The sequence below is a fragment of the Odocoileus virginianus genome, chromosome 9, assembly GCF_023699985.2.
Source record: "Odocoileus virginianus isolate 20LAN1187 ecotype Illinois chromosome 9, Ovbor_1.2, whole genome shotgun sequence".
NCBI lineage: Eukaryota > Metazoa > Chordata > Mammalia > Artiodactyla > Cervidae > Odocoileus > Odocoileus virginianus.
In genome coordinates, this window is record NC_069682.1 from 43665015 (window position 1) to 43691484 (window position 26470).

At 38.3% G+C, this 26470-nt stretch overlaps 1 protein-coding gene across 3 annotated transcripts in view; it reads right to left on the bottom strand.

Moving 5' to 3' along the window:
- The window catches only part of SLC23A2 (solute carrier family 23 member 2), a 137598-nt gene that overhangs the window by 102514 nt on the left and 8614 nt on the right, over positions 1-26470 (bottom strand). The gene's annotated exons all lie outside the window — the stretch shown is intronic.

Here is a 26470-nt window from a genome sequence, read left to right on the forward strand (position 1 = left end):
CGGTTTTTATAACCCACAGAGGCTCACCAAAATTGTATAACCACCCCACCTAGTCAGAAATGCTATCTACTTTGTATTACACAACAGCCACCACCTGGTTACAAACTGTTACTGCAGGCCTCCAGTATGGTCTGTTTACCATCAATCTGTAGCCGGTTTCTATGTGGCAGGCTGGATACCATTGTGGAAACCAAGCAACTGCTGGGATTACATTTCTCAAACTTACACAAATAAGGAAAATTAAAACCTATCTTTACAACCCCTTCCATTCAGATGAACAAGTCCACCCACAATGCTTTCTGCTCAGTGAAAAGGGAGATTAATTTTATTCCTTTTTTTTGGGGGGGGGGGTCATTTTTCATTTCCCCAATCAGGGGCCCACAGACAACTGTTTTCAAAACTCAGAGACTTTCAGAGATTAAAAATATATCTGAAGGTATGATTTCTTCATTAAATGACAGGCAGAGCCAACAGTAACTGTTACATTGAGAGCTAACTCCGGGGTCCCAGCTGGATGTGGCACCTGTTGTGTGCACTCCCAGCTGCAGAGGCCCCACCAGACAGTGGAAGTGCCCATGAAGACACGGAAAGGGGCAGATATACACTGAAAGGGAAGAAGCTGCACCTGCGATCAGACTTTGTCCTTTCCAGTTCTGACCTACCAAAGGACTGCCAAAATCTGGGCAATGGGTACCTCAGCTCTTCTGTGAGAGGACAAATACTTGCCTTCATCTTGCCAACACCACTGCACTTCCCAAATTCAAACAGAAAACCAAGAAACTCAGATGAGAAACAGTCAGACAGAAGATGCATCTTGGAAGACGAGATCCCTGAGATAAAAGCAGAAGAGGGAGCAGGACAACTTCTGGAGAGAAAAGCAGCAGTAAGTGTTACTTATTCATAAGTAATCTTAAGGAAGTCAGCAATGAACATAAGAGGAAGATGCCACTGGACTAGGGGAGAAGCTATAGCAGAAGCCAGAGGGATGGCTGGAAGCCAAGCACTTCAACTGTTCAGGGGGCAAAAGATCACAACTACAAGTGCCCAAAACACAGGTGACATGTGACACATTCAACCCACCAGGTAACATGCCAGGTAGTCCCTTGCTCCAAGATGAGCTAACCTATGGAAAAAATATCTAGCCTATGGAAAAAATACTCAAGTTTCAGTATCCTGAATACAAGAACTATAAACAGGATGTTCTGTGAAGACAAGCTTCAGAGAGGTTCCACTGCAGGAACCAAAAGAAAATTTCAATTTGGAAAAAAGGAGCAAAGGAAAAAAAAAAAAAGACAGTTGAGTATAAACACAGGAAATAGGATCAAACAATTACATGAAGAAAATGGTCTAAGACCAAGAGACAACAAGCTGGGGTGGGGAAGAACTATGAGGAAACAAAAAGCACAGAATTAGTTTAGAAGCAATAAAAAGAAGTGAAACTGCATAAAACAACAGAAAAATGAAAGGTAAAGGACAAGCCTGAGAAACTCCTAGACATGGAAAAACCCAGAAAGGCAATAACAGTTCAGAGATGAGTATCATGGAGGGGGGAAAAGCAAAGAGCAAAGTCAAGACATGAATAATCCAGTGCTTCTTATATGGACTTAAAAACAAAAAACAAAGAAGCCAGTCATGCTGCAGGATTCCATTTATATGAAATGTCTAGAATAGACAAATCTATAGAAACAGGAAGATTAGTGGTTGCCTAGGGCTGGGGTAGAAATAGGGGACAGGAATGGGAGTGATTTTCCAAGGCAGTAATAAACACCAGAAGTCAAAAGAAAATACAGATCTGTAAAGAACTGGAGAGAAAGGTTTCCCAAAGAATTTTATAATCAAACAAGTTTCCCTTTGTGTGTTAAAGCCAAAAACTTCAGAAATGCATGAAATAGAAACGCAAAGCCTGGGGCTATATTCTAGTCATGTAAGAGGAAAAATTCAAGGAGGTCACTAATAAACAAGACTGCTAACAATGTATGGCAGCCAAAACCATCAAGATTAGAACTTAAACCCAGTACATCAAATTATTCTCTAAGCATATACTGAAAGGAAAAGTATTAGTCACTCAGTCGTGTCTGACTCTGCAACCCTATGGACCACAGCTCTCCAGAATCCTCTGTCCATGGGATTCTCCAGGCAAGAATACTGGAGTGGGTAGCCATTCCCTTCTCCAGGGGATCTTCCAACCCAGGGACCAAACCCAAGTCTCTGGCACTGCAGGCAGATTCTTTACCATGTGAGCCACTACATAATGCTCAAAACGCAGTTAAAAACAAAGCCGAGTGAACAAGAGAACACTGAAGACTGAACACAGAAAATGAGAAGATGATGAGGCCATTCCACACAGACAGGAATGGAAAAAATACCGTGAGATTTCAGCTATGACAACTGAAGAAAGCTGTTTTCTATTTTTTTTTTTTAAATTTAAAAGAAACCATTATTAGAATTTGAAGACTAAAACTACAGACTAAAACTAAACCTGTAAATTAATTTCATTTCATTAAAAATATTCCCTGTTTTGTCAAAAAGTAAATTCTACGACAGACCCTAAAAATGAAGCAAGCGGAACTCCCTGGCGATCCCATGGTTAAAAAAATCAAACAAAAATAGACCCTGTGCTCTTTTTTAAAAGTTCAGGATTTGTAAGGGATCAAACTGAAGGGACTTCAAAGAAATTGTATATTCTACCAAGACCTCAGTCCTAGTGCATCAATTTGGAAATCAGTGGCGTGGCTGCTCTGTCACACTCTAGGTCCCTTGATTAATGGCTCTGAGGGCATAGGCTATAAGAGGTGGGAGACGGACTTCCCTGAACATTCAGTGGTTATAACTCCAAGCTTCCACAGGACACTTGGGTTCAGACCCTGGTTTACTTAAATAGTAGCAATAATTGAGATTAGCCCCTGGATCTTCTGATAAATGTCAGAAGTCGAAAGAAAATAGAGATCTGTAAAGAGCTGGAGAAAAGAGTTTCCCAAAGAATTTTATAATCATATGGAAACTAAGAACATGTGGTGCTGGAGAAGTCTCTTGAGAGTCTTTTGGAAAGGAAGGAGATCAAACCAGTTGATCTTAAAAGGAAATCAACTCTGAATACTCTGGAAGGACTGATGCTAAAGTTGAAGCTCCAAAACATTGGCACCTGAAGCAAACAGCTGACTCACTGGAAAAGACCCTGATGCTGGGAAAGGTCGAAGGCAGGAGAAGAGGGCGACAGAAGATGAGATGGTTGGATGGCATCACCGATTCAATGGACATGAACTTGGGCAAACTCTGGGAGATGGTGAGGGACAGGGAAGCCTGGCATGCTGCAGTCCATGGGGTCCAAAGAGTCAGACACCAACTTGGCAACTGAACAACAACAATAATTGTTATTTTTAAAAGTCAGACACAATGGAATTCATGCCAGAAAGTATTAAAAGGGAGAAAAAGGATCAGTTTACATTGCTAAATTATAAAATTAACAACAGAAATATGTTAATTTTTATGTTCTGAACATTATTTCACTGAAATAAGGTCCATAATGGTCATCAACACAGAAGAATGACTAACATTTTATAAACATACCTACTGATCTCCAAGAAGATAGGAGGCAAGAGGGTAGAGGGGAAATGAGCAGAGACTTGATCTCCATGTTAATTCTATTGTGCATCGATTAGAGAATCTGACCAATATAATGAATAAAGGCTAATATAGTAAGTATCAAACTGCACACCACAGAAAATAGAGCTTTATTTTCAATGGCTAAGAAGCATTAGTGAAAACTGACCACCATGACAAATGAAAATTTCAGCCTCCACATAAAGAATACTTCTCCTTGTCTGATCATGTTAAAAACAGATTTAAAAGAATTATCAACCAAAAAAATTTAACAACTTCAAAATTTTCTGCCTTTCTCCCAAATATGTTAGTTCAAAGGTGAAACTAAGACTGTTAAAAAATATTCTTATAATTAAAAAAAGAATAAGCAACAAAATACTCTAAAAAAAGTTAAAAATAAAGAGAGGAAGAGAAAATAGCTAAGAAATAAGCAGCAGAGTTGATAAATTTGATAAATACATCCAAGAGGGCTCTTAAACAAGCCTTTTGGCACTTCCCAGATGGCACAGCGATAAAGGATCTGCCTGTCAATGCAGGAGACGCAAGAGACACAGGTTTGATCCCTGAATCTGGAAGATCCCCTGGAGTAAGAAATGGCAACCCACTCCAATATTTTTGCCTGGAAAACTCCATGGGAAGAGGGGCCTGGTGGGCTCAGCCCATGGGATTGCAAAGAGTCGGACATTACTGAGCATGCATGCACAAGGCCAAGGCAGATAGAGACCTTCCATTCAAAAACACACTGGGCTCAGATGCATATGCTACAGAGATCCCAGTCCTAGTGCATCATCCCTCTGCAACTTGGAAACCCAAGGCATTTCCCAGGCAAATGCCTTCCAGTATGAGGAAGTTTCTTCCTGTGCTGCTGCTGCTGCTGCTAAGTCACTTCAGTCCTGTCCGACTCTGTCTCAGTGCCAAAGCACTGGTAAAGGATGACAAGCTTGTCAATCATTTTAGAATCTAAGCACAACCCTGATTCCACATTTGACAAAGCACAGGAGAAGGAAAAAAGCTAGTATTACATTTCATATCAACAGGCAGAAGGGAGAAAACCATTAAGATCCAAAAAGAAAATCAGAAACCAAAAAGGTATTTAATAAAGCTCAAAATCAATTTTCAAATGAAATCTGTCATGCATTCCAATATAAAAGAAAAATGTCCTCAAAAAGAATCCCATCTCATGCCAAAAACCAATGAGACACTTTCTCTGAAAAACCCAGCAAGGTCATATTAAAGCCAAAAACAGAAGGGAGTGTGATGTCTCTATTAGAAAAGACTGTTCTGGAAGTTCTAATTCAGTACAAAAAGGACTTTAAAATTCAAACAACAGAAAAGGAAGGGGACTTCCGTGTAAGTCCACTAGTTAAGACTTCACCTTCCAATGCAGGGGGTGCTGGTTCAATCCCTGGTTGGGGAGCTAAGATCCCACGTGCCTCACTGGCAAGAAAAAAAACAAAAACCCAAAACATAAAACAGAAGCAATGCTGCAATAAACTCAACAGAGATTTTTTAAATGGTCCACATCAAAAAATCTTAAAAAATAAAAATAAAAAAGGAAGATAAAAGAATTATTCACAGATCTGTCTACAAAGAAAATGAGTTACAGGGGTGAGGGGGAGCACTGGAACCTGATACTTCAAAAAAGTAGCCATTTACAAATGGACAAAGGAAAACCCCATCCCATGTACTAGCATTAACTCATATGATAATCCTCTTTTAAAGTACTGTATACACACACATGCAAGCATGCTAAGAAAGCAAAAGATGACACCAAGCTCTTTAAAGTGGTCATCTCTGTAAAGTGTGATTATAACTGTTTTTACTTTGTGGAAAAGTTTTAATTTAAACTTTAGTTTTGTCCCTCCCAATGTATTAGAAGGCAAAATTAGTAGTAGCTCAATACTTAGCACCTATATATGGTTAGTAAATCTAGGACCAAAAATTAGGCAAAACAACCAAAAGGCTAAACATGGTCAAATACTGAAAGAAAAAAAAGTTTAATTCTTCAGAAATTATTATGTATTTGAAAATATCTAATTTGATTAATGTAATCTCTTATTTATATTTTTCCTTTAAGGACAAATGTAAACTCTTTTTTAAACCTTGTGCATTTGGTGATTATCTATTTCTGCCTTTCCAGATAAATGTTACATATTGACATTTCAGCATCCCTGTTTTTGTAAAACTGAGTAAAACAACAAAGAAGGTTTACAATTATCAACTGGACAAAGCTACTCTGATCCTGGTAATAAGACAAACTGGGGCAGAGGGGGCAGTAGGTAGGTTAGTGTTTGTGCTCAGTCGTGTTCAGTCAGACTCTGCAACCCTTTGGACTGCAGCCCGCCAGGCTCCTCTGTGCTGGAGATTTCTCAGGCAAGGATACTAAAGTGGGTTGCCATTTCCGAGAATTCTCCAGGGCATCTTCCTAACCCAGGGATCGAACCTGTGTCTCCTGCAACTCCTGCACTGCAGGGAGACTCTTTACCCTAAGCCATCAGGGGACAGGGGGAGAGAATTCTGTAAACATTAAAAGGAAATATATTAACAGCACCCTGTAGTGTTACAAGGACTTCCCTGGTGGCTCAGATGGTAAAGAGTCTGCCTGCAGTGCAGGAGACCCGGTTTGATTCCTGGGTCAGGAAGATCCCCTGGAGAAGGAAATGGCTATCCACTCCAGTATTCTTGCCTGGAAAATCCCATGGACAGAGAAGCCTGGCAGGCTACAGGACTTCATTTTACAAGACTAAGCGACTTCATTTTCTAGTGTTATAAGACAAATTAAAAAATGAAAATTATTTTATTAATATTTTGGAAAATTTCACACGAAAAAGTAGACAAAATTAAAATACATTTTAACTTCATATCCAACTTACTTCTGACTATGTATTGTTTTGATTCACATGGCAACTTCTCTACTTCATTAGAAGTGTCAAGAGACTACCAGGTGTTTGTGAGTCTGCTGCCATTCAATTAATAATTAAACTAATAAAAAGCCTAAATTTTAAGTTGAACACACAACCAACTAAATTCAGGCAACACTTCCCAGCCTCCCTTGCAGCTAGAGGTGGCCCTGTGATTATGTTTGGCCAATGGGATGGGAGATGAAATAAAGATGCTCTCCTTTCCGTTTTCCCACTGACTGAAGCAAACATCCTGAGTCATATGAATAAATCAATACTCTAGAAATGTTGAAACTGTAAGAAAAAAAGGAGCCAGATTATGTTAAAAGCTATTTCATATTTGTGTACATTGAAACAGCCAAAACTATACCCCAGCTCCAAAAAATAACAAAACACACGTAAAAGAATATCTGATGACAACATATTTAAAATAAACTCAGCTACTAAATTTTCAATAGGAAATAAACCAGTACATATTTCAAACCTGACTGAATGCTATTCTCCAGAGATGCATCACAATAAAGAATACACATTTGCATGAGGTGAATAAATTCACTCTTTCCCTTGACTACCAAAGGCTTCACTGGCAGACACTTAAATGCTGGCCTTTCATACATAATCTCAGAGCACAACTTGGAAGAATTCAGCAATAAAAGTAAAAATAAACTTTTTCCACTCTGAAAGTAAATCCATAGTGAAGACTGCATCCTTCAAACTGAAGATTCACATTACAGTGTGTTCTTGTCAGAACCTTGGCGTAGAATACAAGGGGTGGGAAAACAGAACTCACTGAGCATCCAGAAGCCCATGCTATAGACCATGCACAATTGTGCAGACCATGATGCATGGTGTAAGTGCAGGAAAACCATTATCCAGTGGGCCTCAAAGTCTTCCTCTGCAAAATAAAGATGTTGGTCTAAATCACTTTAGACCAACTGCACTTTTGCTGTTAGTAATGAAATAAGCATCCTCAAATTCAAAGCTAGGAGGGGGAGTGGTTTACATAAGTAGGTAGATGATGTTATTAAAATGAGGACTTGATACTCTTTACTGTAAAGTTTTAATACACACTTTACAGAATTAATACCAAAAAAATGTCCTCCAGTATATCAAAGATTCCATAACCATACGAACTTTGCTGAGAGCAGCAAGAAAAGTACACTTATAAGCTTTCTAGCAGCAACAGCCTGCAAATGTTATGCTGCACTACACCATCATTATTGAGTTACCCTAACACAATGTTGTAGAGAAGGCAATGGCACCCCACTCCAGTACTCTTGCCTGGAAAAATCCCATGGACGGAGGAGCCTGGTGGGCTGCAGCCCATGGGGTCGCTAGGAGTTGGACACAACTGAGCGACTTCACTTTCACTTTTCACTTTCACACACTGGAAAAGGAAATGGCAACCCACTCTAGTGTTCTTGCCTGGAGAATCCCAGGGACCGGGGAGCCTGGTGAGCTGCCGTCTATGGGGTCGCACAGAGTCGGACACGACTGAAGTGACTTAGCAGCAGCAGCAACACAATGTTGATTTTGAATTAAAGGGGGACTTCCCCGGTGGTACAGTGATTAACACTCTGCCTTCCAATGTGGAGGCATGGGTTCAATCCCTGGTCAGGGAATTGAGATCCCACATGCCTGCTCAGTAACAGGCAAATAAATAAATAAATAGAACAAAGAACCATTTAAAAATTTTATTTTTAAAAATGCAGCGGGGGGGGAAGGCAGTGGGGAGAACATGCAAGACCAAGGAAGGCAAAAATATCAACTACTTTAATTCATCTAAAAATATAATCCATTTTTAAATTTAATTCTTTGGGTTAAAAAAAATGACATTCCTATTACAATGGCTAAAACAAAAAGAAACTGCTAACACCAAATGCTAATAAGGACACATAGTAACTGGAACTCTCACACATTGCTGATGGGTTTATTAAAAATGGCACAATCACTAAAGCCCAGAAATACACTCCTGGTTATCTTATTAGCAATACACTTCAGAGAAATGACAACTTATGCTCAAACAAAGTCTGTAACATAAATGTTTATAGTGGTTTCTAATAGCCCAAACCTGGAAACAACATTCACCTTTGACTAATGAATGAATAAACAAACCATGGCACATGCCAATTAAAATGTGATCTCATTTCACACCTATCAGATAATGCAGGAATAAAAGAGTTTAATAATACCAAGTTTTGCGAGGCTGCCGATAAACAGGAATTTTCCCACCATTGCCAGAAATGTAAATTAGTTGAAATACTTGGGAAAATAATTTGGTAACATCTAGCAGGTTGAAGATGTGTGTGCCCTATGATCCATCAATGACACTTCTCCCCCATTTTACCAGTATGCAACCAACACATCAATAGGAGATAAGTCCTGGTATGTTTAAACAGTGGAATAAAACAGTGAACTCTAGCTACTTGGATCAACATGGCTTGAAAACATACTTGAATGAGCGAGGAGGCTGCAGAAAACGTATCACATGAAATCTTTTATTATGATTATAGGTTTTAAATCAGTCAATATTATACCTGGGCTTATGGATATAGAAACATGTGATACAAAAGTAAAAATGTGGACTGCAAAGTTACCTACAGGAGAGAAAGAGGGAGAGAGATTAGGATATAAAAAGGATATTTAAATGTTTTATTTTCTTATTAAAAAAAAACCTAAAGAAAGATAACATATTTAGATTTATTAGATTGCGGTATCGGACATGAGGGTTCACTCTTTCAATTTCTTTCTATTTGAAATGTCCCAATTAAAAACAAATTTTTAACACAGAATCTCTAGAAGTATACACAAAACACAGACAAAAACTGGTAAAAGCAATTGCATCCAGAGAGGTAAGCTGGGATCAGACAGGAGGGAGACTTACTTTCCCTGTCTGTCTTCATGTACTTTCTGAATTTTGTTCCATGTATATCCACTATTTTTTTTAATTACAAATAAATTTGATGTACTCTTCACTTCCAAGGGGGAAAAAGAAAACTAAAGTATTTTTATTTTGGATAAGGAAAGGCCACGAATGGAGATTCCAGCCCAGACTTGCCATGAATGAGCTCTGTCATCTTGGGAGGTGATTTAATCCACACTTCTCCAAGGGTTATGCCACTTCTAAAATCCTACCTTCTGTGAAAACACAAACATCTCTCCATAAACAAGAGATCAGAAGTTCTAAGTATACCAGCAAGGAGCAATAAGCAATTTTCCTGTAACTGGGTGGAAAACTTAGAATCTGTTATAACAGGTCTACATAGACCATCTGCAGTGATTGCCTCATGTCCTCTGCGGAAAAACGTGGGTAGAGATGTACACAGATATTCACTGTTACTCAACACTCAATGAGGCAGGAAGTTGAGGGAGTGCTTATCTGATGACTTATTTTCTTAATGAACTAAAAAGTAGAGGTCACGGTGAAAAGGAAAGAGGCCAAGGATGAAATCTGGGAAAGGGATGAGTAAAATGACTGACAAAGGAAAAAAAAAAAGTCAAGGATCTAACTGAGTCCAAAACTTAGAAATACGTAAAGAAAGTCATCATGCTAGCCGATTTCTCTCCAGCAGAGTGCAACTAACAACAACAAAAAGACAGAAAAGTTACATAAGTAGGACTGCACCAGGGACAAAAGCTGGCAAGTTATGCAGCCAGTTCAGAGAATGAGAAAACCAAGGTGCTGGTGAGATGAGTGTCACATGACTCCCTGGAGTCCACAGCAGGTAAGACAGATTGGGAAGCCTAGAGGAAGCCAGAGAACACCCAAGTACCCAAAGATCAAGGACCACTGGAGGAGAACAAATGAGAGTATGAAGGACAGAATGTTTGTAGAGGGGAGATTCTCCAAGCTCAAGGTTCCAAAGTATCATCTGGGAGATAACAAGGCCCAAGAAAGCTTAAGTGAACTGGATTGAAAACTCGCTGGAAAAGATAATGTGAAGGAAGGCAAGGTTGAAAGACTGGATGAGCCAACAACTTAGAGATGATGTTAGAAGACACAGTGCAAAGAAACAGAGCAAGGCAGGAGCCAACATCCAAGGCCACATAATGGCCAAGAAGTTTATAGATGATGGCAAAAGAGCAAAGGGAGAATGGTATCAAAAACGGGTGTGAGCTTCAGACAGACAGGCATTATGGTCAGAGAATACAGCCAGTTATCCTCATTACCTACAACTCTACAGCAGCTAGAGGATTCCTACTCATACTTCAGATCTCTGTTTAAATGATCGATTTCTCAGCAATTCCTTTCCAGTATCCTCAAAAGCCAAATTAAACTGCTCCTCTCCCTTCACTGTTCCCTTCAAAGCAATGACACAACTCATACCAATTCTTTATACACATTGATTCTCTTCCTGAGTTCATACAGCAAGGAATCCACATTTTCCTTAATCTATTTGGTTCCTAAGTTTGGACTAGCAAAATAAAAGATTTCAGAAAGGGAAGGGTATACCCAAGAATCTATCCAGGGCTGCCAGGTCAGGAAGGCAGGTTCTCTAACAAACAGGTTTTAGGACACCTTAGCCATACACACTCAAAAGTAGTTCACTTAGTAAGAATTTCTAACATATTAAGATTCCTTTTTTATTTTAATGTGATTCTCACTATACTACTGATGGGAATATAATTACGTGTAATTTTTCTTATGATAATATGAGAAATCCAGAAGTGCATAAATAAAATTTACTCAACAAACCATATAACTCCTAAATAATTTTTTTCTTTTTTAAAATACTTATTAATTTATTTGGCTGCATTGGGTCTTAGTTGCAGTATGCAGGCTCTCTAGTTGCATGCTCACCACAACTAGAGAAACCCCACATATAGCAACAAATACTCAGTGAAATACTTTTTTAAAGAATTTTTTTTCTATTTCTCAAGGTAGGGAATAAATGGATTAACATCTAGAAATACTGCCTATCAACTGATCTAATTTTGGTGGTTCAGTAACATTTTTTGGACAATGGGAAACCTCTACATTTGACAGGAAAAAAATGAGAACGGGGAAGCTGAGAGAAACATCTTAAACTATGAGTACATTTTATTATCCAGTCCTTCAATGGAAGTGGCTTCCATTATGAAATACTCAAAAATCCAAAAACTTAGAACTTGACAATTCAGTAGTAGATAAAGTGATGTGGTCTTGAGCTGTGCCACCCAATGCCACCAGCCCCATGTAACTACTGAGACCTGAGATCTGGTCAGCCCACCTGAGAACAATAATGAAGTAATAATTACTGATAATAATGAATTTTGTAACATTTTATAAAATATGTTACTAAAATAAATTTTACTGGTTTTAACTTTATTCACCATAGCTACCAGAAAATTATGTATGTGACTTCCATTATAATAGTATCAGACAGCACCAGTCTAAGAAAGTGGGTATTACTACTAATAAAATATGACCGAGGTTAAAAAAAAGTAGGTATCAGGGAAAAAAGTAAATGTTATTTCATAGTACATAACCATCATAATCAGATGCATTCAAAGAGTGTGTTCTGACACCTTTCTATAAATACACACATACACAACACAGGCATCTTAGTCCAAATATCAAAGCAAATCCTATATCATGTCCTAGATAATCAACTTTGCAGCCTGCACTGTGATAGATGGGAACAAGTGCCTTCACCTCATTTCTCACTCATAGCACTGAGAGGAGGAAGGGAAAAGGCCAGAGCTGAAATCACGTGGTAACAAGCACAAGCTGAAAGGCCAAAAGAGGAATCAGGAGCTCTTCTTAAGAAGCTCAGAACCAGAATAAATCCAAATAAAAACACAGGGCCCACCCAAGGGTAAACTCTACTCCAACCTAAAGGCGTTTTTTTTGCGGGAGCTGTGCTGGGTCTTCCTTGCTTGAGTTTGGCTTTTCTCTAGGGGCGGTGAGCAGGGGCTACTCTCGAGTTGCAGTTTCTCGAGTTTCTCATTGTGGTGGCTTCTCTCGTTGCAGAGAAGGGGCTCCAGGATGCACAGGCTTTAGTAGTTGTGGGGCATGGGCTCAGCAGTTGTGGTTCCCAGGCTCTAGAGCACAGGCTCAATAGTTGTGGTGCAGGGGCTTAGTTGTTCCTCAGCTTGTGGGATCTGGGATCGAACCCGTGTCTCTGGCACTCGCAGGCAGATTTTTTTTTTTTTTTTAATCACTGAACCACCAAGGAGACCCCAAAGGGGCTTTATAATTACTGAACTGCAGGTTCAGGTTTTACATGGCTAACCTAAAACAAAATACCTGCATTTAAAAGGAATTAACATCAGAGGGAATGGGACAAATTTACTGTCAATACCAAACAAAAGTCAGCAAACAACTTAAGCAATTCATATGTTTTAATCCAACACTAACATGTTGATTTTAAAATATATCCAACTGAAAAGACCACAGCTGTTCTAATATGCTTGGAATCTCTTTCATATAACCATTACGTAACTCTTCCATCTTCCTTCTTTCCCTCTCTTATGCAAGCTCTGTAATCATCATCAATGTTTATATAGTTTTTTGAAACTACTCAATTTCTCTCATAAATATTTAATTCTCTTGTTGCCACTGACTGAACTATTAATATAAACAACACAGCATTTCTATATGGCATTTTTAGTCATGAGAAAATAGGACACTGATGTCAACAGCATGAAGAGTTTGTAAACCAAAAACACCAGAATTACCAGACACAGTGAGGTCTCTCAGAAATCAGCCTCCAATAAAACAGAAATTCCCGTTCCCTGCTCAGTTTTTCATCCAGTATATTTATCCAAGACCCTCCAGATCTGTGGTAGTCAAACCAACTCCTAAAATGCATGTGAATCAGCCTCCAGTCTGCAGGCTCCAGGGATTGGGCAGAGCTATTGATCTCAGCCATGAATGCCCAGGCAGTGAACTGTCACCTGAATGCTCTTGATAACAGTAATGAAAAGTACTATTAAGCCTTTGCTTTTTCTTAGCTTAGTAAGAGCTCAGTATTTTAGCATCTGTACTGATAAGCTCAAAAAAAAAAAAAAAAAAATGGAATAAACCATCTGTTCAGCTAGCTTCCTGAACCACCACAACTATCTGAGCACTGAAATGGAAATTAAGAGTACACGTGAAGCAACATACCACCTAACTGAACAGACTGGGACAACTACTGAATTAAAAAAACACAGCATAATTATCAAACAGTGCATGAGAGCTCAGAAAAGTAGCAACTCAACAGGGCTTGAAACTGTTAGAAATGACTTTTGGAAAGTGGGACTTGGCACCAGCCTTGAAGGATGGACAGTCTTGAGCAGGGGATCAGCATGGAGTCCAGAGGTAGGCATGAAAACAGGTTAAAGAGGGCACACAGTGGGAGATGGAGGAAGAAGACCCCTCACATGGTCAATGGAGTCTCTGAAGTTCATGTGACTGCAACACAGCTTTATGACACATGAGCTTCTGGGTGTGTGAGGAGAGTAGAAAGAGACCACCGCTGGATAACCAAGATAGGAGATCAAGAAGCTACCACGTTAATCCAACTATATGGATCTTAGCAAGTGGGATGACAGAAGCAACAAGGATAAAAAGGGATGGATAGAGGGAGCAGCTCCAAAAATAACACTAAGACTTGGTGTCAAAGATGACTTCTGGGAAAACAAGACTGTCTCTGCTTCATAAATACGTAAGGAACAGATTTGACTGGCAAGTAGTGAATGAAGTTGGAACATGGTGATTTTGAGCTGGTGGTGGCATGTACATTTGACAAGGGGCCACCAAAGACCACCAGAAATTGAGAGAAGCTCTGTGAAAGGCTTCCATCATAGCTCAGTCAGTAAACAGTCTGCCTGCAGTGCAAGAGTCCTAGGTTCGATTCCTCGGTCAGGAAGATCCCCTGGAGAAGGAAATGGCAACCCACTCCAGTATCCTTGCCTGGAAAATCCCATGGAAAGAGGAGCCTGGTAGGCTGCAGTCCTTGGGGTCACAGAGTCCAGCACGACTGAGTGACTAACACTTCACTTCTGTGAAAGAACACAGCAGAGAAAGATCTGTCAACTGAAATATGAAAATAATAACTGAAACTCTGGGAGCTAGGAGAGCATTTATTTTGCAGATATCCACAGGCAGAACTGCTTTCCCCTCACCTCCCTCTTCATTAGTAATTGTCACTTTAACAACGCAAAAATTACAATTTAATGATGATGTCTTATGTGAAAAAAACTACACATAGAAAACAAAAAGAATGAAAGAAATACACAAAAATATTCACAGTGCTGTTGTTAAAAAGAGGATCGAGGATATTTTCCTCTTCCTAGTTTTTGTTATTTCCCGAGTTTTATTTAATTTTTAAATAGACTTCTATTAGAAAACTGGGTGGTTAGTCACCCAGAGCCAGACATTCTGGAGTGCAAAGTCAAGTGGGCCTTAAGAAGCACTGCTATTAATAAGGATAGTGGATGCAATGAAATTCCAGCAGAACTATTCAAATCCCTAGAAGATGATGCCATCAAGGTTTTGCATTCATTATGTCAGCAAATCTATAAGACCCAGCATTAGCCACAGGACTGGAAAAGGTCCATCCTCATCCCAATTCCCAAGAAGGGAAGTAAGAAAAAATGTGATAACCATCAGACAATTGCACTCATCTCCATGCTAATAAGGTCATGCTTAAAATCTTGCATGATAGGCTTCAGCATTAGACGAACCAAGAACTTCCAGATGTCCAGACTAGGTTTAGAAAAGAGGACCTAGAGAGCAAATTGCCAACATTTGCTGGATTATAGAGAAAGCTAGGGAATTTCAGAAAAACATCTATCTCTGTTTCATCGACTACGCTAAAGCTTTTGACTACGTGGATCATGACAAACTATGGAAAGCTCTTAGAGAGACGAAAACCAGACCACCTTTCTTGTCTCCTGAGAAACCTGTATGTGAGTCAAGAAGCAACAGTTAGAACCCGGTATGGAACAACTGCTTGGTTCAAGATCAAGAAAGGAGTACAAAAGGGCAGTCTGCTGTCACCCTGTTTGTTTAACCTATACGCTAAGCACATCATGAGAATTGCTGGGCTGAGTTACAAACTGGAATCAAGACAGGCTGGAGAAACATCAACAACCTTTAATGTGATGATGATGGTGGATGATACCACTCTAACGGCAGAAAGCGAATAGGAACTAAAGAATCTCTAGATAAGGGTGAGGGAGGAGTGTGAAAGAGCCAGCTTAAGACTAAATAATAAAAAAAACTAGATCATGGCATCCGGCCCCATACTGCATGGCAAATAGAACAGGAAAAGGTGGAAGTAGCGACAGATTTCCTCTTCTTGAGCTCCAAAATCACTGCAGACGGTGACTACAACCATGAAATCAGAAGATGATTGCTTCTTGGCAAGAAAGCTATGACAAACCTAGACAGTGTGTTAAAAAGCAGAGATATTACTCGCTAACAAACATCCATATAGTCAAGGCTATGGTCTTCCCAGTGGTCACATATGGCTGTGGCAGCTGGACTGTAAAGAAGGGAGAACGATAAAGAATTGATGCCTTCCAACTGGCGGTGCTGGAGAAGACTCCTGAAAGTTCCCTGGACAGCAAGGAAATCAAACCAGTCAATCTTAAGGGAGATCAACCCTGAATATTTGCTGGAAGGACTGATGCTGAGGCGCCAGTATTGTGGACATCTGATGGAACAGATCACTTATTGGAAAAGTCCCTGATGCTGGGAAAGACTGAGGGTGTCAGAGGATGAGATGGCTGGACAGCATCACCGATGTAATGAACGTGAACCTGGGCAAACTCCGGGAGATGGTGAGGAATATGGAGGCCTGGTGTGCTGCCGTCCATGGGGTGGCAAGGAGTCGGACACAACTGGGCGAATGAACAACAAAAACATTAGAAGATTAAAAATGTTTTAAAAAGGAATGATTTCCTCTAAGTATTTTTTAAGTTTTATTTATTTTTGGCTGTGCTGGGTCTCTTGTTGCTTCAAGCAGGCCTTCTGTAGTTGCGGTGGGTGAGGACTACTCTCTAGTCGCAGGGCTCAGGCTTCTCGTGTTGGCTTCTCTTGGTGCAGAGCACAGGCTCTAAGGTGCACAGACTTCGGTAGTTGTGGTGCACAGGCTCAGTAGTTACTATAGAGCAGGCTCAGTAGCTGTGATGCATGGGCTTAACTGCCCCACAGCATGTGGAATCCTCCCTGACCAGGGACTGAACCTGTGTCCTGTGCATTGGCATGAGGCTTCTTTATCACAGGACTACCAGGGAAGTCTCCCTCTGAGCATTTTTGAAAGTTCTTGTAAGTTTTCACTTAGTGAATTAATTTTACTGTATGTAAATTAAACAAAAATATCATTGATATAATATTTACATTCACCATGCTGAATAAATTTAGTTGTAACAAGGCAAAGTAGGAGTAAAAATTCTTGCAGTGTCTCAATTCTCAATTTGCCAGTCTATCAAAATTAACTGGAAAATCTTATCACTGTGCCCAACAACTTTACTCCTATAAATTTACATACATACAAGAAAAGTCTCTTCAAAGTACATACAAGAAATTTCACTACAGTATTATTTATAACAGCAAAAAATTTTAAATGACCAAAATGGCCATCAAGCTTTGGGATGACGGAAATGGTAGGAGGAAAGAAGAGAAAAAAAAGAAATGTTTCTTAGTAAGGTATTTGTACATAGTCTCACTACTTAAGTTGGTGAGTACCTGAATTAAAGCAAGGCAACAGGTCTTCAATTTTTTTACCCCCAGGCTTCACATCTGTGACCCTGACCAAGAACTCCGACAGCAACAGACGTTTAAATGTTTGTGGATTAAAAAAAGTCAAAAGCCCACGTAAATGAAAATGAAAATATTTACCTCCTACATTGTAATTAATGTAAGTGGCAAGACTGTGCCTGTTTGTTTTCTAGTTTAATCTACTTATGTGGAATTTGGCCTCAAAGAAGTCCATTACCTTATCATTAGCACCAACCTAATGATTATTCCCAGGATTGCATTTAGTCCTTTGCTGACCTATGCAAAGGGCAAAGTCAAGCACAAAGGGACCATCAGCACAACTCTGTCACAAAATGTAGAACAAGAAAGATTGTGTTTTAGATGCACCTAAATGCAGACATGTCCATATGCTTTCCATTACAAGCTGCCGAGCTATATTTCCCTGTGCTGCCGAAGTCCAAGCTCAAAGCAGCATGTGGAGTCCCAGTTACGAAGTCAAGACCTAGCTAGAGAAAAACAAATGGTCAATTAAAATAAAAAGTAATAATAAACCTGGCAGGAGGCACTAGGCATGAATGCAGTCTACTTTTCACTGGGCCATGCTCAATCCTAGAACTGGCTCTCTTACTTCTTTCCTACAAAGGAAAATATCTAAGGCCCTAAACCATCCCAGGGTAGGATTACAAATTGCACCTTCAGTCCCTCAAAAAGTAACTCTCCATTTGCACAAAATATTTTGGAAGACAGTATTTTAGAGCACCAGGAGAAAGCAATTTTGTACCCAAAGGGTACACAGGCCTTAACACAATGCCTCAATTTTTAAAAACTTCTTAAAGATTTCAGTTCTCACTATGTGCCAGGCACTGTACTATACATCATATGTGTAATATTTCATCTTCAAACAACCCTTGACAACTGGGCCCACACTTTATGAATAAGAAAACCCAGAAGGGATGAGGCCTCCTGGTCAAGGTCCTGGAGACGTGACAGTACACAGAACAGAGCCCCAAGAGGATTGAGACAACAGAACCTTCACCTTTCATTATGACTCTACACTGCCTTCAAGGCCACCCCTAGAATAAACTGAGGGTGATATATTTTGAGAGGAAAATAGAAGACTTAATTACTCAAAAATCACTTTCTTAATGTTTATTAAATAAACTTCTTAATGTTTTTTAAATGAACCCATTTCATGTACTCTTGTATCTATGCATGAATTTCATAATAAAAACCCAGAGCCTGACTCAGGCAGCATCTCTGGAACAGCCAGTGCAATTAGGAACCTGGCTCTCCATTATAAAGAGAAACGCATGAGATGACTACAGTTCAGCCAGATACCAACAAGTTCTTCACTGGGAAATATTTAGGCTGTGAATCTTTCAACATCACTGATTATTCTAGGCCAACTTAGCATCACCACTCACAGATGACTCTAGGTAAATAAGGACATAAATGCCAACAGAGCTGTACCAGTCCAGCCTTCAACAAGCCTCCAGTGATCCTGTATATTTAACTTCAGAAACTAAACATTGGTCTTTTGCTGTTTGGAACAAAAGACACCACTCATTTTAAATGATATAGAATATGAATAGAGAAACTATGGTTTTCTCCATCTAAAACATACTTTGCATACAAGGCAAAAAAAAAAAAAGCATAATTTACTTCCCAAAATTAAATCTTCATAAACATAAATCTACTTTAAGCTATGTTTATTAAAAATTTAGAGTCAAAAGGGAGGCAACAATCAATGAAGATTAGCCAAGAAGAGGAATACTGGAAAGAACATGAAAAAAAGTAACAAGAAAAGCTTTAAAAGAACATCTTATTTTTAGTGAAATAAATTATACATTTTGTATTTTGAAAAATGCAAATAGCACAATATGCATAGCGTCATTTGACTTTTATTATAATTACACAAAAGTGTCCACATATTTGTGGACACAGGAATGAGCTGAAAAGGATAAACATCAAACTGCCTTGAGTGTAGGGGTTATAAGAATCTATATGACTTTCAAATTTTACTTTATCCAATTCTGATTATTTAGAATTAGTTAGAATTCTCATTATTTAGAGTTAGAATTAGTTATTTTCCAACATGCATATGCTCATTTTAAAAATATACAAGAATCTATATGACTTTCAAAATTTACATTATCCAATTCTGATTATTTAGAATTAGTTAGAATTCTGATTTGAGTCAGAATTGGGCTATTCTCCAACATGCATATGCTTCTTTTATAAATCCTTTAAAAAGTTAGAAAAAAATTGTTTAAAAAAAAGGTTCCATGATAACAAAGCTGCAAATTAACAAAATATCATTTAGACATATCATAGAAAAATTCTGAAAGTGAAAGCACGATGACTCTGAATACTTATTTTTGGAAAATGTTTTTTAAAGCTGATTTCAAAAACTCACTTTCTATTCTACTGAACAACTATCAGAAACTAAAACATAGAAATGGGTCAGAGGTTCTAATATTGGGGAAATACAAACATTTTAAAGAAAAGAATCTGGAGAAAGAAATTAAGCAGGAGAAGCCACTCAACAAAAACAAGACTGAGTTATCAAGAAAGTATCCACAGTGCCACTGGAACATCTCTCCCTTCATAAGTACCATACCCTGAATACCTGTCCTTTGCACACAAGGCTACACAGCTGACATCACAGCCTAGGCCCAAGTACTACATGCAGTGATTTCCAACTCTGACTTCCTAGAGAAAAAAAATCACCAAAAAAAAAAAAAAAAGGGAGGGACATCCCTGTGGCCTAGTGGTTAAGACTCCACACTTCCAATTCAAGGGACCTGGGTTCAATCCCTGAGCAGGGAACTAGATCCCACAAGCAGCAACTAAAAATTTGCATATCGCAACTAAAAGATCCTGCATGCACAAGCAAGACTGAAGATCCTGCATGCCATAACTAAGATCCAGTGCAGTCATATAAATAAAAAATTTTTTTAATGTAGTGAGAATAATACAGAACTGTCACTTTTGCATTCACCATTTCTTTAAAAAGGAATATTAACACTTCAAAAGCAGGATAAATCTAACCCCAGAGCTAACACCATTCACAGGCAGAAACTCTGAGAAGCAAAATTATTACATCAGTTCAGCAGATGCCAAATAGGCTGTCAAAACACCTATTCTGATTTTTATTATTATTACAAGCCACACCATGCGGCATGCACAATGTCCCAGACCCATGCCCTCTGCAGTAAAAGTGTGGTATCTTAACCACTGAACCACCAGAGAAGTCCCATCTACTCTGGATTCAAAAAACAAAAACAAAACCTCTTCAGTTAAAATTAAAATGATACTGCTGAATATGACAAAGAGTATCTTCTGAAAACAAGGGCAAATACAAAATACACTTTTCATGCTTTTACATTTAGATTTTTTTAAAGGATTTACAAAAGCACTTGTATGTACCTAAAAATCTAGATTATTGAGCAAATTTTTAGTAAAACTACTTTTTGAGATCCTGAATAAGTAACAATAACTACACAAAAATATAAAAGCAAAAGAATTATTCTCAAGAAAGTGTCAGACTCAGATAAATTCACAGGCCAGTTATTTCCTAAACTTTCTGGAAAGAAGTGGGAAATTGGTAACCTTCCCAATTTCTTCTGGAAAAACTGACAAGCTAACAAAGAAAGCACAAAAGAAAACTGTAAGTTAACCTCACTTGCCATTCCTAGATTTTTTTAACTTTTGCAAATTTGACATGCAAAAAATGACAGCTGGTTTTAATCTTGATTTCTTTGATCCATATGTCTATAGTTCTCCTATGAATTGTAAATGCCTTTTTTTTAAAAGAAATTTCTAAATTTTTTAAATTAATTAATTTTATTTTTGGCTGCTCTGGATCTTTGTTGCTGCACGTGGGCATCTCCAGTTGCAGCGCGCAGGCTTCTCACTGCATGGCTTCTCCTATGGCAGGGCATGGGCTCTGGGCAGTCGGGCTTCAGCAGTTGCAGCCCCTGGATCCTTAGGGCAGGCGGGCTTCAGCAGTTGCAGCCCCTGGATCCTTAGGGCAGGCGGGCTTCAGCAGCCTAAAGTATAGGGCTTCCCTGGTGGCTCACACAGGAAAAAATCTGCCTATAATGTGGAAGACTCGGGTTCGATCCCTGAGTCAGGAAGATCCCCTGGATGAGGGCATGACAATACACTCCAGTATTGTTGCCTGGAGAATCCCATGGACAGAGGAGTCTGGAGGGCTACGATCCATAGGGTGGCAGAGTCAGAGATGACTGAAGTGACTTAGAACACATGCACGTAAGGCTATTACCGAAGTATGACACAAAAGTCCGATTTTACTTTTTAATAGTACTGGAGCAAAAGTAAGGAATTAAGGCACAAGAGCTCCATCAACACAAAAGAGACATCGTATGTGCCCTATGCACTAAGACAAACACTAAGCACCAAAAGCACCCAAATTTAAAACCTGAGTGAAAAGCTTATTATAAATGACACCCAGTCTCCCATTCTGGCTGCTTACAACAAGAGCAGCCAACTTCCAGACCATAACAGTTTAAGTTCCTATTTATTGGGACCAAGATGTTGACAACTTCTAAAGTTGAAATTTTACTTTTTAATTCAGGTAATTAACCCAAGCATATTTTAAAAGAGAAGCAAATTTGAAATCTGAAAAAATTTTAAACAAAATCATGTTCTGATAGATTATTCATCCGTAAGAAAAATATTTCCTTTGAAAAATGAGATTTTTATTTTGAAAACTAAATCCCAAGAAAAGCGATCTACAAATCAAAAGCTTATGTCTTAAGTACATCATAAAATTACAAGAAAAAATGGGCGGGCAAGATTATTAAAGTGTTAATATCGAGGATATAAAAAGAACTGCTACAAATCACCAAGAAAAAGATGAACACAGGATTAGAAAAACTAGTGAAAGAAATAAGTAAGTCAAACAAAAAAAATCATTAAAAAGTGTTCAAATTCACTAGTTTTCAAAGCAAAGCAAAAGAAACATGGTTCTTCTTGGTTTAAAAAAATTTTTTTAAGTTTAAATAATAAGATTAATTCCTTAACCTGGATGCAGAAATATCTGACATATATGTTACATATGTTTCAAAGCTTTAAAAATGCAAATGATATCCCATCTTCTAAAAACGTAGTCTGAAGAAAAAAGCATATAGATTTCCATACAAGGCTATTCACCATTGTATTCCATTCACTACAGGGGGGAAATAAATGGCTCATAAACTAAATACCCAACGTAGAAAGATCTGTCTAATAAAAGATGATGCATTCAGCACAAATGAGCTGCTAAAAAACATGTTTTAAGGGACTATTTAATGATTTAGTTATAAACCTAAGACACATTGCTAAACTTAAAAATGGAATTTAAAAGGCCCCTGTATGTATGGGAATTCCCTGGCAGTCCAGTGGTTGGGACTCAGTGCTTTCACTGCAGCAGCCCAGATTCAATCCTGGAAGTGGGAACTAAGATCCCACGAGCTGTGTGGCAAGGCCAAAAATAAAAGGCCCCATGAGATCTCTATTTTGAAACATATACAAATAAACATATATATGGTGCATATGTGAAAGACAGTATACTTTCAAACAAATCAGAAAAAAAGAGGGATCATCAATGAGTAAAATAAGCTATTTTGTGTATAAGTTTTCACCACAATTCCCAAATTCCTTAACATCTCTAAGATGGGACACTGGTCTCACTTTCAGATCTTTTTTCCAGGAATTCTTATCTTAATCCTGACCAATGCCTTCGTATACTTCAGTAGCAATTCTAACCAACAGCTTCCATGTTCCCCATATCATAATTAATTATTGTGAATTTCCTGCATATTCTTCTCAAATCAGTCCATTTCCTATAGCAAAAAGAAAAAGGACACAAAAATTCCTGAGAAATAACAGACACTCTCCAGGGAGTCTGCTCTATCTTTGTTCCCTGTACAGACCAGGTACAACTATACACACCGAGGAGGAAGTCTAAAGCAAAACCATTCCTTGAGAGAATGACTTCAGTGATAATATTAAGAGGAAATGCACAGACCTCTCTAATATTGAATACAATCTTCACCAAAGTGACTGAAAGCTTCACACATGAGGCTCTCACTACTACAAAAATTCTTTTATAACAATGGTTCTCAAACTCTAGATGCACACTGTAATCACCTGGGAGATTTTTTTTTTTAACCCCTACTCTTATATACTATACTCTGATCAACTGTATCCTAGCTGATTCCAATTTGCTGTTAAGGAAATTAAGGCTGTATATTTGCTGTTAAGGCTGCTGACTTGAAGCATTTTTTCCAAACATCATACCAGAGTAAGTAGAGAATAATTCAGTCGACTGGGGCCAGCAATTTTTTTTTAATTAAAAAAATCAATAAAAGAATAGGACTTCCCTGGTGGTCCAGTGGTTAAGAATATGTCTTGCAATGCAGGGGACTCAGTTTCCATCCCTGTCAGGGAACTGGGATCCCACATGCCCCTGAGCAACCAAGACCGCACACTGCCAATTACTGAGCCTGTTTGAGACACAATAAGCTAGTCCCATGCACCGCAAGGAAAGATCCTGCATGATTCAACCAAGATTCCATGCACTGCAACCAAGACCCTACTCAGTCAAATAAGTAAATACTAAAAAAAAAGAAAAGAAATGAAAATATCAGAAAATATCAGAATGTATTACTGCTAGCACAGATAAACATTTTCTCATGAAATTTTTGTTTCTAATATGTAATTCTTGGCAATACTACCCAGATTAACCTACAGATTGAATGCAATCACTATCAAAAATCTCAGTTGTCTTTTTGGAAAAAATTGACAAATTGATCCTAAAATTCAAATGGAAATGTAAAGGACATAAAATAGTCAAAACAATCCTGAAAAAGAACAAAACTGGAGCACTCACACTTTCCAATTTCAAAACTTAATAAAAAGTTGTGATAACTAAGACAACATAGTCCTGGTATAAACTGTTAGTCACTCAGTCATGCCTGATTCTTTTGTGACCCTACGGACTATAACTCACCAGGTTCCTCTGTCCATGGAATTCTCCAGGCAAGAATACTGGAGTGGGTAGCCATTCCCTTCTCCAGGGGGATCTTCTTGACCCGTACTGCATATAAATAGACATACAAATCAAGAGAATAAAATTGAGAATTCAAAAACAAATCTTAACATTTGTCAGGTAAATTTGGACAAGGATGCCAGGACAATTCAATGGGGGGAAAGAATAGCCTTTTTAAAAAATGCTGCTGGAAATCCATACACAAAGAATTGAAATTGGAGCCCCCCTACCTCACACCATATACAAAAAGGATCAAAGACCCAAATCTATGAGATAAAACTATAAAACTCTTAGAAGAAAACAAAAGGGTAAATCTTCTTAGAAATTACGACAAAAGTACAAGCAACAAAAAAGATAAATAGTACCTTATCAAAATTAAAAAGCAAAAGTTTTCAATTAAAACTTCAGAAAGTTTAGCTTAATTTAAAACTCAGAAAGTTTCAAAGGACATCAGCAAAAAAATAAAGACAACCCATAAAATGGAAAAAGTTATTTGTAAAATTATGTATCAGACAAGGGACACATCACATATATTAAGAAAATTTATAACTCAACAATAAAAAGACAATCCAACTGAAAAATGAGCAAAGGACTTAAGACATTTCTCCAAAGATGACATAAAACTGGTGAACAAAATGGAAAAAAAAAAAACTGGTGAACAAGCACATGAAAAACTGCCCCACATCATTAGCAAAATGTAAATATAAACCACAATGAGACACCACTTCACATCTACTGGGATGGCTATTCTCAAGGACAGACAATAACACATGTGGAGAAATTAGAACCGTCATAAATGGCTGATGCCTCCACTTCGAAAAAATCTGGCAGTTCTTAAAAATGTTAAACAAAGAATTACCGTATAATCCAGTAATTCCACTCCCTGTTATTTACCAAAGAAAATTAAAAACATGATCATACCAATGTTCACAGCACCATTCTTAACAGTAGCTAAAATCTAGAAACGACCCAATGACCATCAACTCGTTAGTAGATAAACAAAATGCGGCACTGATTCTTGCAACAATGCAGACATCTTAAAAACACTATGCTAAGTAAAAAGCCAATCACAAAAGACCACATATTGTGCGATTCCATTTATATGAAACACCCAGATAAGGCAAATTCACAGAAACAGTGCAGATTCATGTTGCCAAGGCCTGCTGGGGAGGGGAAAAAGGGGGATGACTGTTAATAGGCATGTGGTTTCTGAAATTAAGACAGTGGTGATGGTTACACAACTCTAAAAACAACTGAAACATACCTTTCAAAGTGAAGACTTTATGGTGTGTGAATTCTATCTCAATAAAGCTTTTAAGATTATTCTGTCAAGAGCCCCTTCCCTGTCATTTCCACAGAACCTCATGTGGTTCCTTTACCGTAAGATAAAAAGGTTATTTATTCATACTAACCCAAAGGCCTTACTTCAGAGTCTTGTATTTCACAATCAGATCACAAAATCACTTTGGATGTCACAACTAATCTTTTCCATGAAGTAGAAAAAGTAAATATCAGAATATACATCATATAATATTTTTGTGAAACTTGTTCTTGAGATACACACACAGACATATATATGTCAGTGAAAAGTGAGTCAGTCAAAACAAAGTCTGGAAAACATAGGAGTTGATGGACACCTACTCAAGGAACAAAACAATAAGTACAAGATCTCAGAATTGAAAACAAAATGCAAGAAAGCTGAAACCACTTTGGAGGATTACCCTAGGCACTGAACTAAACACTAGAAGTGAACTGGACTCTATGTCTGTTTATACTGGTCAAGTAAATAAAAGATTCCCTACACTGTTAACTGCCCAGGACTTCTGAGAGGGTTCAGAGGAGCCTCCTGCTCCCACGAAGCTCAGGATCACTGCTGGAAATACAGGACCCCAACTTAAACTGGGTGTCAAAAAGCATGTACAAATATGACAACTTCCACAGAAAAGGAAAAATCAATACGGCTAGTATATTCAGTTTATCTTCACATGTAAGAAAAAAGAAAGAAAGAAAACAAGAACCCACAAAACTGCTCTGAGGGAAGGAACATTTTCAAAGACTGAGGGTCAGAATCCCTGATACAAAAGATATGAACAGCACAGAATACCTGAACCTGAAGCAAAGGTATAAATTGTATAATTCCTTCCAGCTAAAAATCTGAGTTCATCCTTAAAACAGCACAAAAAGTGAATTTGGAGAATTACAAAAATAGGGACAGAGTCTACCAAAAATTTATTTTGTGGT